This window comes from Petaurus breviceps, unplaced genomic scaffold (assembly GCF_028583685.1).
Source record: "Petaurus breviceps papuanus isolate PSGF00001 unplaced genomic scaffold, PetGlider_PUasm1.0 125, whole genome shotgun sequence".
Classification (NCBI taxonomy): domain Eukaryota; kingdom Metazoa; phylum Chordata; class Mammalia; order Diprotodontia; family Petauridae; genus Petaurus; species Petaurus breviceps.
This window is the reverse complement of record NW_027185653.1, coordinates 4,582,555-4,595,558: the sequence shown is the minus strand read 5'-3', so window position 1 is coordinate 4,595,558 and position 13,004 is coordinate 4,582,555. Positions and strand designations below refer to the sequence as shown.

General features: G+C 37.3%; 1 pseudogene; it reads right to left on the bottom strand.

Moving 5' to 3' along the window:
* The window catches only part of LOC138163517 (E3 ubiquitin-protein ligase ARIH2 pseudogene), a 51,259-nt pseudogene that overhangs the window by 23,160 nt on the left and 15,095 nt on the right, over positions 1-13,004 (bottom strand).

The window sequence follows — 13,004 nt, the reverse complement described above, 5'->3', positions numbered from 1 at the left end:
GTATTTATTTTCTAATTTTAAAATGCATCCTTTCTTATGTATTTTTAATGGAGCTTGAAATTAACCAAAGCCTCACTTTGAGCATTATTGTCATATTTGTATTCTAAAAATAACTCATATGATTCTTATTGCCTTAACTCTAAAACATGTTACCTTGTGCGGAGTCTTCATTCATTTTCAAAGTATCAGGGTTCAAAGGGCAGATACAGGCAACTGGAGAATCAAGAATTTTAATTCCGGGCCCAGAAAATAATTCACAGAGTAATTTTCTTATTGGCTAAGTAGGTAAGGCTAGAAGCAGTTTTCCCCTTTCCAGCCCATTCTTATTATCTAAAGTTAATGATATTTGTGCCATAACTCCCAGGTAAATGGGGTCAGCATATAGACTAACAGAATTTGGGCTATGGCCATTCCCTAAATGACAAATGGACAAAGGATATGAACAAATGAAGAAATCAAATCCATCAAAAGTCATAGGAAGAAGTGTCCTAAATCACTTTTGATTAGAGAAATAAAGTTAAAATAACTCTGAGATACTACTTCATACCTATCAGATTGGCTAATGTGACAAAAATGGAAAATGATAGATGTTAGAGAGGATGTAGGAAAATTGGGACACTAATGCACTGTTAGTAGAGTTGTGAACTGACCCAACCATTCTGCAGAGCAATTTGGAACCATGCCCAAAGAGTAAACAAATTGTGTATACTCCTTGATCCAACAATAACACCACTGCTTGTTCTATATCCCCCAAAATGGAAAAAGGACCTACATGTGCAAAAATGTTTATAGCAGTGCTTTTTGTGCTGACAAAATATTAGAAACTTAGGGGATGCCCATTAATTGGGGAGTGACTAATCAAGCTATGGAATACAAATGTAATGGAAGAGTATTGTACAATAATGATGAACAGGTAGATTTCAGACAATCTTGGAAAGACTTGTAGAAACTGATGCAAAGTGAAATGAGCAGAACCAGGAAAACATTGTACACAGTATCAGCAACATTGTGTGATGCTCAGCTATGAATGACTCACCTCTTCTCAGCAACAAAATGATCCAAAATGAATACACAGGATTCCTCAAGGAAAATGCCATCCATATCCATATAAAGAACTGATGAACTCCAAATGTAGATTGAAGCATATTTTTACACTCACTTTATTCTTTTTTTGTTATCTTTTCCCCCCTTTTGACCTGTTTCTTCTTTCATACTGTGACTAATATAGAAATATTTTTTTACATGATAGCACATGTATAAACTGTATCAAGTTGCCTAGCATTTTCAAAAGAGAGGAGGGGAAGGAGAGAGGGAAAAAATTTTGGAACTCAAAATGTTTTAAAAATGAATGCTAAAAATTTTCTTGATGTGTAACTGGGGAAAAACACTATTAAACTTTTAAAAAAAGAATTTGGGCTAATGTTCTATAATTAAAAAACATTGAATCATGGTTATTCCCTCACCTGCCATTTCACTGACAAGATTGTGAACATCCATCATGATTACGCAAATGTACTTTTATTCCCATATTGGGATAACATCCCTGTTCTATATTTAACATTTTTGTGACCTTGGAAAAGTAGCAACCTCAAAGGCAGTCAGTTTCTTCATCTATAAAATGATAGCATCAGTTCTTTCCTCCGATGCTGAGATTTTAAAAAAAAAATTTTTTAATTTTTAGTAATATAGTTTCCCCAGTTACATGTAAAAATAATTTTAAACATTAACTTTTAAAACGTTGACTTCCAAATTATCTCCATTCCTCTCTCCCAATTAAGAAGGCAAGTAATTTGATGTGGGTTATACATGTGCAGTCATGCAAAACATTTCTGTAATAGTCATATTGTGAAAGGAAACAGAGACAAAAAATGAAAAATAAAGGAAGTAAAAGAAAAAGTGTACTTCAAATCTGTATTCAAATACCATTAATTCTTTCTCTGGGGATGGATAGCATTTTTAATCATAAATCCTTCAGAGTTGTCTTAGGTCATTGTGTTGCTAAAAATAGCTAAGTCATTCACATCTTACCACATTGCTGTTACTTTGTATGCAGTACATTTCATTTTGAATCAGCTCATTTAAGTCTTTCCAGGTAATTTCTGAAAGCATCCTGCTTTCTTATAGGACAATAGTGTTTCTTCACAATCACCTACCAGTTTATTCAGCCATTCACCAATTGATGGGCATGTTCTCAGTTTCTAATTCTTTGTCCCCAGAAAAGAGTAGCTCAAATATTTTTTCTACGTATAGGTCCGTTTCCCTTTTTCTTTCTTTTTTTTTTAAATCTCTTTTGGGATGCAGACCTAGTAATGGTATTGGTAGGTCAAAGAGGGTGCATGGTTTTACAACCCTTTGGGCATAGTTCCAAATTGCTCTACAGAATGGTTGAATAAGTTCATAATTCCACCAACAGTGCATTAATGTCTCCTTTTCCCCATGTCCCCTCCAACATTTGTCATTTACCTTTTCTGTCCTATTAGCCAATTTAATAGGTATAAGATAGTACTGAAAAATTGCTTTAATTGTCATTTCTCCAATCAATAGTGAATTAGAGTATTTTTCATGTGGCTATAGATATGTTGATTTCTTCTGAAAACTGAACACATCTTTTGATCATTTAACATTTGGGAAATGGCTCTTATTTTTATAAATTTGACTCAATTCTCTATAGATTTGAGAAATGAGACCTTTACCTGACTTCAATTTTTTTCAGTTATTAGTTAATACTTTTTCTACATTTTCCTACATTCTATTCCTCCTCTCTATTTATTCTATTATCTCTCTCTCGCTTGAGAGATAATATCCTGTCTCTCCTCAAAAGTGTTTGCTTCTAGGTGGGAATATAATGACAGGAGATGGGGAGAGACAGAATGGGGGTAAACTATCTCATATAGAAGAGGTAAGGGAACATGGTTACAATGGAGGGGAAGAATAGGAAGGCAAAAGGGAAAGGCACAACCTTATTTGCATTGAATTTGACTTGAGGAGGGAATGAAATACACACTAAATAGGGTATCTCACCCTCCAGGAGAGCAGGGAGGGGGGAAGGAGATGAGAGGGGGGATAATGGAAGGGAGGGAAGGTTGGGGGGGAGGGAAGTTGGAAGCACTCACTTTTGTAAAGGGACAGGATCAAAGTAGAGAATAGAACAAGTGGGAGGTGGGATAGGAGGGAGGGAAATATGGTCAGTCTTTTACCATATATCTACTATGGTAATATTTTGCATAGCTACAACCTATGCTGAATTGCTTATCTTCCCAGTAAGGATGGGTGACAAGGGAGGGAGGGAATGAATCTGGAATTCAAAGTTTTAAAATCAAATACATACATTATATATATATATATATATATATATATATATACATATACATATGTACACACAGTATAATATATATATGTATATATGCATATATATGTATACTATTATTAACACTATTTTACATGTAATTGGGAAATAAGACATACAGGCACTGGGGCATAGAGATCCACTGGAAAAGTCGAAAGGGGTATGGGAGAAAATAGGGAAGAGAGCAGATTGGAGGAGGGGATATCCTGTGGGACTGCTATTTTGGGGCAGTGGGTAGGGGAAAAATGGGGAGAAAATTTGTAACTCAAAATCTGGCGGAAATGAATGATTTAAATCAGAAGTTAATAAAGCATTTGAAAAATTAACAAAAAAAGTGTTTGCTTCTGACTACCCCCTTCACCAGTCTGCCTTTCTTTCTATCATTCCCCACCCACTTCTCTTATCCCCTTCTACTTCTACTTTCCTCTAAGGTAAGACAGATAACTCTAACCAGTTGAGTGTATATGTTATTCCCTCTTTGAATCAGTTCTGTTAAGAATTGTTCAAAATTCAAGTTCATTCATTCCCCTTTACTTTCCCCCTCTTCTTCTCCAATGTAAAATTTTTTGCTTGCCTCTTTTACATGAAGCAATTTATCCCATTCTACCTCTCCCTTTCTTTTTCTCCCAGTACATTCCTCTCTCACTCTGTACTTTTTTTGTTTTTAGATATAACCCTTCATATTCAGCTTACAGCTGTGCCCTCTACCTATATTATGAATTACAAGTATCTTCCCATGTAGGAATGTAACCAGTTTCACCTTATTAATTCCCTTGTGATTTCCCGTTCCTGTTTGCCTTTTTAAGCTCCTCTTGGGTCTTGTATTTGAAAGTCAAATTTTTATTCAGCTCTGGTCTTTTTTTATCAAGAATGCGTGAAAGTTCTCTATCTCATTGAATGACCATTTCCCCCTCCCTATACCCCTCAACTCAGTTTTCCTGGGTAGGTGATTCTTGGTTGTAATGCTAGGCCCTTTTCCCTCCAGAATATCATATTCCATCCCTCTAATCCTTCAATGTAGAAACTGCAAAATCTCATGTTATCCTGACTGTGGCTCCACAAATTGGAATTATTTCTTTTTGGCTGCTTGTAATATTTTCCTCCTTGACTTAGTAACTCTGGAATTTGCCTATAATATTCCTGGTAGTTTTCATTTTGGCATGTCTTTCAGAGGTGATTTGTGGATTCTTTCAATTTCTATTTTACCTTCTGGTTCTAGTATATCAGGTAAGTTTTCCTTGATAATTTCTTGAAAGCTGATTTCTAGGCTCTTTTTGATCATGGCTTCCAGGTAGTCCAATACTTTTTAAATTACCTCTCCTGGATCTATTTTCCAGTGGGTAGTTTTTCCAGTGAGATATTTCACATCGTCTTCTATTTTTTTTCATTCTTTTGGTTTTGTTTTATTGTTTCTTGATGTCTCATAAAGTCATTAGCTTCTACTTACTCCTTTCTAGGTTTTAAGGAATTATTTTTTTCAGTGAGCCTTTGGGCCTTCTTTTCCACTTGGTCAATTCTGCTTTTTAAAGCCATGGTCGCATGATCTAAGGAAAGGTGTTAACTCCTCTCCTGGCCTCTCTTCTGGACTGTGAGCGACCACAACTCTATTTTCTACCCTGACACAGTGAGGAGGGTAGTCCCCTTCCATTCCTGCCATAAACTCTACTATGCTAGAACTCCTCCTTGCCCTGAGACTGCCATCCAGGACTGTGACCTTGAGGTGAGTATGGGCAAAGCAACATCATCCTATCTCAGTGCTAGGAAAAAGACCCCTGTAGTGTGTTCAACCCCCTTACCATCTGTGTTCTGAGAGTTCTGGAAAAAGCCACTGTAGCTGCTTTGATTCAGTCACTCCCAAGAACTGCTCCTTGTTTGTTGGAGCCAGGGTTGTCCTGGTGTGGTCTGTGCTAAGCTGCACTCCCCTCTCACCTAGGTGCCACAGACTTTTCCTGCTGGCCTTCTAAGCTGACTTGTTTATGTGGGCTGAGAGGTCTGGAAAACACAACCACCACCAGGGATTCAGTCATTCTTAGAAGTGCTTTGAATTTGCTGAGGCCAAGGCTGTGCTATGACTGGCATTGGACCATACTTCTCTCTCACCCTGGTGCATCTGACCTTTCCTGCCAACCTGCCAAGGTGTCTTGGACTGGAAATTTGTTTCACTCTATTTTTTGTGGGTTTTGCCACTCTAAAATTTGTTGTCATTTTTTAAAGGCATTTGGAGGAGTTTGGGGGAGAGCTCAGGTGTGGTACTGCCTTTGCTCTGCCATATTGGCTCTGCCTCTGTAGCAGCAAGCACCCCAGCATCCTAGGGTGGCTGCCAACACAGTTTCTTGGATCTGCTTTGATAAAGGAAAGCAACTCAAAATGGGTTAACAAACTTACTTTAGTCAGTCAAACATATATTGTTTACCTAGTTCAGGGGAAAAAGGTCAGCACCCCGAACTTCAGAGTATACAGACGGATATATCAAGACAAAGAAGCAGATCAAGTAGACAGATTTTAAACTGTCCAACCATTACATCCATACCAAATCAACATCTGGGTTTTTCAAAGCTGGGGGGCTCTCATAATGGCTTCCCAGAGTCTCATCTGATCAAATCACAGAACACTTCTCAAAGTGAGCCCCAAAGCAAAGCCTCACATCAGGGCTTATATAGCCTTCTCCTGGCTCAGAGAATGTAACAACCTTCTGGACCCACTGGCCAATCAAAAAGTTTCTACTGAAAAACAAGCCTCCCACCCCAGGCTCCAGGTGCACTTTATCCTAGGGGCAGGGAAGATCTTTAAATTTGCATTCCCATTACAGCCTCCCACTGTTGAGATTCTTGTGTGTGTGTGTGTGTGCCTTGAGCTTGGCATATCAACCATCCATTGTGGTCACCCCCTGGATGATCTCATCCACAACAAAATTCCAGAATTGTTTCATACCAGCATCAGGTGGGCTTTGAGCTTAGATAAGCATTTTGTAGTACCAATGTTTTTGGTCATGAAGTCCTGCTATGAATCAAACTTTTCACATTTTTTACTGTTACCCCTCATTGTTAGGGCTACTGCTCACTGCACAGGCATTTGTATAAGTATTGAGATTTCCCCATAAAGCCTAGGTTTCCCCTCCCCACCAGTGGTGAGACTCGGGCACATGTGTCCTTGCTTGCAAGCAGCTTCCCTAATTTTGAAATTAAACTTCTGTTTTATTCCTAAATCTCCTGTATCTGGCCTGCTTTGTATGGCTCCAGCCACCCACAAGTTAGAAGACCATTCTGGTCTGGTTGACAGAACCTAGTTTACTCCTTCTCACAAATACAGCCTCCATGCAAGGAGCAAACATAAGCTTAGGCCACCATAACTGTAGCAAGGCAGAAGTTTAAGGAATATGTGTGACAAGGTTCAATTCACACTTGCTCTAGAAGTCCTTCTCTCTGTGTAGAGACTTCATGTAAAACCTTTGTTATTTTGATTGCTTGTCCTTCATTCTCAAAGAGGGCCAATTACATACCAAGGGTGATTTCTTGACCTGTGTATGAATTGGATATTAGTGGGACAGACCAAAACACAGTTGTCAGTCTCACTGTTTCTTCTGGAGTTATTGAAGTCAGTGGCAAGACAAAGGAAGGTCAATATGACTGGCAGTAGCCCAAGGTATAGTGGGTGACCTGAAGAGGGGAGGAAGGAAGGGAAACAAGTACATTACATAAGTATATGGAGAATAAATAATAAAATAAGGAGAATAGATAGATTGCATAGACAAAGCATTCATTAAACACTTTTTATATGCTAGGCATCGTGCTGAATTCTGGGAATATGATACAAGCAAAAGAAAATTCCTTTTTCTCAAGGAGCTTACATTCTGATGTAATTAATGTAATCAGAATGAAACACACCACATAAAAGGGATCTCGGGTTGGGGTAAATGAAAAATTCTGCAGAGTCAGTAGCATAGCCAGGAAAAAAAGTAATCGTGATTTTTTTTTTAATTTTTGTCCTGGACAGAAATATAGCACTTACAACAGAGGGTCACAGGCCAGTGACATCTCCAGAGGGATAAGGATACTAAGGAGGCTCCAAGAGAGAAGTGAGGATGTACGTCCTGGGCACTTTCTTAAATGATAAGTTCTGGGCAGGAACTAAGCAGAGGAGGAGGCTGCAGGAGCGAAGTTCAATAGTAATGACATTTGAAGATCCCTTTTCATTGCCAAGCTGACAGGTGCTTAGCACCTAGTTTCCAATTAAGCCTCTGTAAAGAAACAGGTGGTACAAACCCCTGTTGCTGACATAACAAGCAGGGGCTGAACATGGAGGAGCTAATACCTATATAGGGAAGAGCACAAGCTGGACATTCAGAACTTCTTGGGATAAGCATCACGGAGGCAAGGCAGCTGCTGCTGGGGAGAGAGGAAGAGAGAGGGAGAGACAAAGAGAGAATTTCTCTCAGCAATCATCTGGTGGGTGGGCTCCTACTGCTGGACTGAAGACTGAACTGAGAATTGAGAAGGACTGAGAAGATAAATGAGAACTGACACAAAACTTGAACTTGTAGTGAGTGGCAAGACTTCTAAGGGTCAGGTGGAGCTGCCAAAGACTGAGGAAGCATGACTGTGGTATTTTGTACAATTGTTGTTAAGGCTTTCTTAATGTGCATGAATGTTATTGTGGCTTCATTAAGCCTTGTCTTCCTAGGAACAAAGACTGTGAAGGATTTGAGATGGACTGGACAATGTGAGCTTCAATGTAGAGCAGGAATTGCACAGAGAACTGGACAAGGAACTGGGAGCTGTCTGCCTTTGAACCCAGGTGACAGTTTGGTGGATTCAGGTAGGAGCTACCTGCCTCAAGTCAAGATGAAAAGACTTCTCCATTGATACTGAGTAGTGACTGATGAACTAGGGTACTAAGTAGTGACTGAGGAAATTGTGATTTACTTGTGACCTAGGGATGAATGGTTTTTGTACTTTCCACTACCCCTTAAGAGGGTACTGAGTAGTCACTGATGAAATTGTAATTTAATTGCAACCCATGGGTGGAGGGTTTTGGCTTTTGTACTTTGTGTCCCTTAATTAAGGATGATTGAATGATCAAGTTACTAAATGATTGTACTTTGTTGAAAACTATGTGACCACTTTGTTGAAAACTATGTGGCCATTTTAGTGAGAAGTTGTTGAATTGTGACATGGTGAATGTTATATTTTAATTTTCTGTGATAAGTTGTAACATTGTGAATGCCGTATCTTGATTTTCTGTGAATGTTTTGCTCCGAGTTGTTAACGAATAAATAGAGAGTTCACTATAGTATGTAATCAGAGCCTTGAAAGCTGTTCACACAGTGGAAAGCTGTGCCTTTACACAAAGGCATCTCCAAGGTGAGCCTGCTAGGACAGAGGTAGAAAAATCCTGAGAGTCAAAAATGAAGTCTAGAGAAAAGTGTTAACTAGGTAGTTAAATACAAAGTAGTTAAATGTGAAAGAGTAAGCGAAGGCATTAAATTTGGTCAGATTAGGAAAGACTTCCTGTGGATGGTGTTGCTTGTGCTGTATTTTGAAGGAAGAGAAGGATCCAATAAGGAAGATTAGAGGAGGAAATAATGTATTTGGGTTATATGCAATGCAAAGATATAGAGACAAAGTACAGAATGTATGATATGAGAAATAGAGGGAAGGTCACTTTGATTATAATATGTACGAGTCTGGAAAGAGAGGTTGAATTTACTTTATTAATGTTTTAAAAAACTAAACTTTTTCTCACAGTAATTCTTTTTGTCCTGAAAGAATATACCTAATTGATCTATATCTACCTAACTTGTGAATATGGAAATGAAAGAAGTTTATAACCTAGAGGCAATAGAGAGCCACTGGATTTTATTGAGTGAAAGAGTGACATGGTCATACCTATGTTTTGGGAGAATCCATTTTTTTTTCAGTATTGTTGTCTATAGGAGGGAGAGTGAGTGAAAGAGAGAGAGAGAGAGAGAGAGAGAGAGAGAGAGAGAGAAATTTGAAGCAGAGAGTCAAGAAGTTAGGAGGATTTCACAATAATATCCAAAAGAGATAGAGGACCTAGAGGGAATAAGCCAAATATGAGAGATGTTTTGGAGGGCCTAATGACAATGTGTGACTATTGACTTTATTAGAGGAACAAATGAGGAGATGAGCATGTAACCAACATTGAAAACCCGAGAAACTAGAAAAATGGTGATTTTTGCAAAAGAAATAGAGAAGGGAGGGATGGATTTAGGGGAAAGCTAATAAGTTGTTTTTTTGTTTTTTTTTGCAGTGGCGGGAGGATGACTTTAAGATATCTCTGAGCCATCCAGTTTGAAATGTTCAATAGGCTCACTCTCTAGTCAACTTTAATTTTCTATCTTGCTTCATATTAATGACAGAACATTGTCAAACAGTTATGTCTTTTAAGAAATCTTATATAATTTTGATGAATGTACTTGAATGAAAAGGAGACTTTAAGGCAATGTTTTGCTGTGTGAAATTAAATGCTTGATTAGTAACTTGTGGAAAAACATTCAAATTTATATCTATAGTATAATTAGAAGACTTGTTGGAGGGCCAGGGTACAGTTTCTTTAAATGTGGTACTCATTGACTTTGGTATTGTTTTTCCTCACCCCAGAGTGTTAATGACATAGACAGTCACACATAAATTACAACTGACAGGTGACAAAAACAGGAGCAAGTTGTACCTATTGTGATAAACCTACTCACAAATTCCATTTAGTAAGCTAAAATTAATACAATATGGATAGAAGGGTTGAAATGTATAGGCTATAGCCATTTCTTCTAGTTAAAACTGATGATGTAACTTAAGTGTAGATTTACATTATAGTTTAGACTTAAATGTTTTCCAACTACTTTAGGGAGATTTTATAATTTAAAGTTACAATGCATTATGAGGAGACTTCAGTTTGAGAATTGCCTAGTAGTTTTTGGGTGACCACAGGGGTAGATTATTTGGCTATTTAGGCCTCAAACTCCTTATTTTTAAACTTGGGATAATGATTCACAAAGGTGCAGGTAGGACTTTTTGAAGATCCCTTTGTCTGCTATTCCTTAGGATTAGCCTCTAACTAGATGACCAGAGTCCTGATTATTTTATGTACTCCTCAGATAATATAGGGACTTATTACATGAATTTGTCAACCTCATCCCCAAAACTTTATCCCAGTAAATAAACAGAACTAAGTTGAGTTAGACCCAGAAGAAAACATGCACAATCAGGCTGTCATTCCTCAACTCACACTACAGGACAGGAAAAAAAAATGTTACCATAATCAAAATCACTGCCTCTTTTTCTCATAGTAATTCTTTTTGTCCTGAAAGAATATACCTAATTGATCTATAAAGATCTTTTGTGCAACTACATAATTGTGAATATGAAGATGAAAGAAAATGTTTGCATAAACAAGCTGAACACAAAAGAGGGAAGCAAGGACAGGAATAATTCTCAGCTATCCCTGATCTGGCAATTTATGGAGGCATGAAAGAAGTGATAGGAAATGGAAGAAATATTATCTTTTTTTCCCCTTCATGCCCTAAGTTTTTTTGTTTATATAACTTATTTTTATAACTTTCTCAAAGAAGAGTTTAACCTGGGAAAACTATCGAAATTCCTAATGAACTGATGATAATTCTTACCCCTTAGCCCATTCTTGAGTCCCATTCTTTACAGCAATAGAATAAACTACCAAAAACATAATGATGTTAACAGGTCCCCTTATTCAAGACATATGGGCTTAGAATAACCGAGATGGTTCAGTGAAAATGGTATATCCTAACAGGATTCCTATTTTACTCTCCTGCCAACTTGATTTGATTCCTATTCATTTTCAAATAGCTTATTTCTGAGAAAACAACTACTTTTTCAATTACTTAATGGCCTATATCCCTGTCTGCCCTGGATATTTTCTCTCATGCCTTCTCTGAGGAAAACATAATGTTACCCAGTAAAAGAGATGTGACTGGAAACATGGCACTTCAGAAATCATACCTTTCAATATTGCTGAAAGAACAATTTGGGAAAACTCCAGACACTACATGAAATACAATATAGGTAGCTGTAACTCTCATTTCCTAGTTATCAAAACAACCTGCTTTAAGGAAGGAGTGTCCTATTTCATTAATAATCGGAATATAAAGACATAAAATATAGGATGTGAATGGGAATTCAGTACCTTGGTCAGAACATTGCTATGCTTTTTAAAGTTTAACAAATATATTTCACCAATGGAAAATTTTTGAGTGAATACTAATTAGAACTTGTTAATAACTGAACGAGACAAATGGTGTTAGGGGAAATCAGATTATAGAATGGATCAAACTAAAAAGCCTCTGGATTTGGAGGATGGGTTCAGTGGAAGGTCATTTAGTAGATGTTAAATTCTACTCTTGCTCATCATGAAGACAGCTTGTTATATTGTTAAGTTTTGAGTAATATGCCGATAAGTGAATTTGTTGGGATAGCTGAGTAAGTCTCAAAAAGCAAGAGTTAGATTGGTCTAAAGTTTTGAATAGTTCTTTTGTAAGCAGAGATGAGCACCATAATTAAAAATACTTTCATTTAAGCTTCTCACAAATATTGACTTGATTCACATGCCCCTCCAGGCTACAAATTGATAAAATTTTGTTTCCTCTGATGAAACCATGAAAACAAAAGCATTTTGAGGTGCTCATCCTACACTTCAGTAAAAAGAAATATATATATATATATGTATGTATGTCGCAAAGTTTTTATCAATATTCCTGACACATTTTTTTGCTTTTTTTTTTGGAGGGGGAAGGCAGGGCAATTGGGATTAAGTGACTTGGTCAAGGTCACATAACAAGGTGTTAAGTGTCTGAGGCCGGATTTCAATTCAGGTCCTCCTGACTCCATCGCCAGTGCTCTATTCACTGCTCTACCTAGCTGCCCCTTCTGACATATTGTTTAAAAGGAACCCATTGCATCTAAGATAAACTTTACCAAATCTGTGGAAATTTAGGCTATGTAATAAACATCAAGTCAAGGACATATACAGAAAATTTGTATATTGTGTTACTTTTATGAAATGAGGAAGCTCAGTGTTTCACTACTGACTTAGGCTAATGTCTATTAGGTCACAGGTGTGTCTGGATGCTACCTGCTGTCTCAACTTTTCCCATCAAGTTGAAGAAGCAGATAGCACATTCTTGATTATGTAAACCTATGTCCCATACTATTTGCATATCCTTTCAGTGTCCAACATAATACTGAGTTCATTTTAGTACAGGAAGACTTGCTAATTGGCTGACAGAAGGTTTCATTGACTCATGTACTAATCTTTGTTTTGTTTTCTTAAATTAGGGGCTAATCACCTTTTCCTCTATTTCTTATTTCTTCTGAACCAAAACCTTGACCTATTTTGTTCTCCTGTTCCCTACCACTATCAAGATAGTTGAGAGGAGGATTTTGATATGGCCTAGATATACTACTTCTGACTGTAAGGTGCTATGTAATATTCAATCCATGTCTATAATTATACAAGTCCGAATAGCAAAAATAGTAGAGTAAATTGGAAGGAGTATGAATAATGTTAAGAAGCAATGTATGGAATGATAGAAAAGGTGAGTGGGCAAGTTCCATTATCTTACACATAGTATATATTTAACCATTGAATTGAATTGAGCTGAATTGGA